Source organism: Mandrillus leucophaeus, unplaced genomic scaffold (genome assembly GCF_000951045.1).
Source record: "Mandrillus leucophaeus isolate KB7577 unplaced genomic scaffold, Mleu.le_1.0 Scaffold13, whole genome shotgun sequence".
NCBI lineage: Eukaryota > Metazoa > Chordata > Mammalia > Primates > Cercopithecidae > Mandrillus > Mandrillus leucophaeus.
This window is the reverse complement of record NW_012101254.1, coordinates 8,254,440-8,256,775: the sequence shown is the minus strand read 5'-3', so window position 1 is coordinate 8,256,775 and position 2,336 is coordinate 8,254,440. Positions and strand designations below refer to the sequence as shown.

General features: G+C 48.1%; 1 protein-coding gene across 3 annotated transcripts in view; it reads left to right on the top strand.

The window, feature by feature from the left end:
• The first annotated feature begins 231 nt into the window (after positions 1-231).
• FKBP1B (FK506 binding protein 1B, 12.6 kDa) overlaps positions 232-2,336 on the top strand; it is a 17,085-nt gene continuing 14,980 nt past the window's right edge. Inside the window, exons 1-2 of one of the 3 annotated variants that reach the window (XM_011972717.1) lie at positions 232-289; positions 814-881. The gene's annotated coding sequence lies outside the window, so the exon portion shown is untranslated. Of the gene's footprint in view, positions 290-444; positions 534-813; positions 882-2,336 lie in introns of all 3 variants that reach the window. The other 2 variants (XM_011972716.1, XR_001005203.1) reach the window with 2 other exon arrangements.

Below are 2,336 nucleotides of genomic sequence, written 5' to 3'. Positions count from 1 at the left end.
TGGTGGGAAAGCCCAGGAGAGAGCAGAGTTGAGAAAACTCAGGGGCTAAAGTAAATCCAGGCCAGAGAGGTGACGTGATTCATTCTGGCTCGTACAGTGCCAGGAGCCAGAACTAGTTCCACAGGCATCTGCATGGCGTGGAGGGGAATGCAGGCTGGAGCTCTTGGTCAGGATCATACTTAATGTCCCAGGTGTTTTTCCAATACCCTACTCCTTCATCTGCCCTCATGTCTCCCTGCAGGAAGGACATTCCCCAAGAAGGGCCAGACGTGTGTGGTGCACTACACAGGTAAGTCTCACCCCCTCAGCCCCCACTCCAGTCCTGCCCCTCCCAAGGCAGGGCTGTCCTCTGAGCTTCTCTCCAGAGGTGCCTGCCTCTGAATCAGACCTAAAGCCCAAGGCAGCAGGGTCTCCCTGTGACCAGCCATCCCCTACTCCTCCCAGCCAGTCTAGTGGCAATGATAAAGGAGGCTTGGAAGGCCAACTCTTTCCCTCTTCTACCAGCAAGGGCCATCCATGGTGCCAGCTTCTAGGTGAGTCAAACACCTTCAGTCCCCTTCCTTCTGTTGCAGGCATGGTGGAGCCCCTGTCCCTGCTGGGTCTGTCTGATATTTAGAAATCCCTCCGAGAGCTCCCAGCAGACTCTCTCTCCATCCTGAAGTATCATTAGAGAAGAAGAGGAGGGGAGAGGACAGAGAAGTCACCCAGAGGCTCTGATGCCATTTGAGGTGTCGGGTGATGGCAGTGCTTGTCTCTGGGTGCCGGGGGAGCCCAGAGCGGGACTGATCCCTGTTGGATGCTCTTTATCTGCAGCTGAGGTAGAGCGAGTTCCTCAGGACTGCTGGCAGGAAGATCATGAGCAGGTGTTTGTTCCAAGGGGGGTGAGCACCCTACCTTGTGACCTGCTTCCTAAAGTGGCAAACTCGATGACAGCCATTTAGCAGCCAGCAAGGCCAAGTTAATTCCTAGGACATATTCGGATGGGGCCATTTTTAGCAGTTCTGTGAGCCAGCGTGAAGCACAAGGTTAATTCTACGCAGACGGTGTGGATGTTTTCAGCAGTTGTGTTGCTGGTCGCTGATGTCAGTGGGCTGGACCATGTTTTATCTCCTGGTGATGTGGCCTAATTACCATGGGTCCTCTGGGGCCTCTGACCTGTGTAATTGATTTAACAATTTTAAATGTTGTAGACAGACCAGTATTTATCAAGTTACTGAAACCACAACATCCTTTTGCAAAGTCCTTTCACAATACATACATAGGGCAGCAGCTCTGGTCTTGGGAGAGACTGTCTTATCAAACACAGCAGGAGACTGTGGGACTTTTGGGAAACTTTTAAGTTAAATATAAATATAGTAGAGAACATAATGTAAGATGTCCAGGTCAATGAATTTTTTCAAAGTGATCACACTTAGGTAACTACCACTCAGAGAAGCATAGAACATTACCAGCATCCCCTAAAGTCCCTCTGATGCCTTCTTTCAGTCATTTCACCTCCCTAAAGGTAGCTATCATTGTTTTTCTGGTTTGTTGTTGTTGTTGTTGTTTTGAGACAGGGTCTCACTCTGTGACTCAGGCTGAGTGCAGTGGTGATCACAGCTCACTGCAGCCTCAACCTCTCAGGCTCAAGTGATCCTCCTGCTTCAGTCTCCTGACTAGCTGGGACCACAGACACGAGCCACCATGCCTGGCTAATTTTTAATTTCTTGTAGAGATGAGGGTCTCACTATGTTGTCCAGGCTGGTCTCGAGCTCCTGTATGCAAGTGATCCTTCCACCATGGCCTCCTAGTGCTGGGATTACAGGTGTGAGCCACTGTGCCTGGCTGGCAACTATTACTCTGACTTTTGTCTCCATGGATTGGTTTTGCCTACTTTCGCACTTCATCTTAATGGAACCATAGCATATGTACTCCTTTGTGTTTGGCTTATGTCACTCAATATTATGTCTGCGAGATATATCCAGAGTGGTTTATTCCTCTACAGTATTTTAATGTATGAGTATGTTGCAATTTATGTATCCTCTCTACCCTGATGAACATTTTGGTTGTCCATAGTTTTTATTTATTACAAACAGTGTCACTTTGATCAGTCTTGCAGGCATCTCTTAGCGTACATGTGTACAAACATATGTGCATGTTGCTGTTGGGTATATACCTGGAAGTGGGGTACCTAGACTCAGCATTAGCAGTACTGTCCGACAGCTTTCCAAAGTCATTGTGCCAATTTCCACTCTAGGCAGCTGTGTAGGAGAGTGCCAGTTACCCTGTGTCCTCCCCAACACTTGGTATTGTCAGGTTTTGTTTTGTTTATTTATTTTTTTTCTTTTTTCGAGACA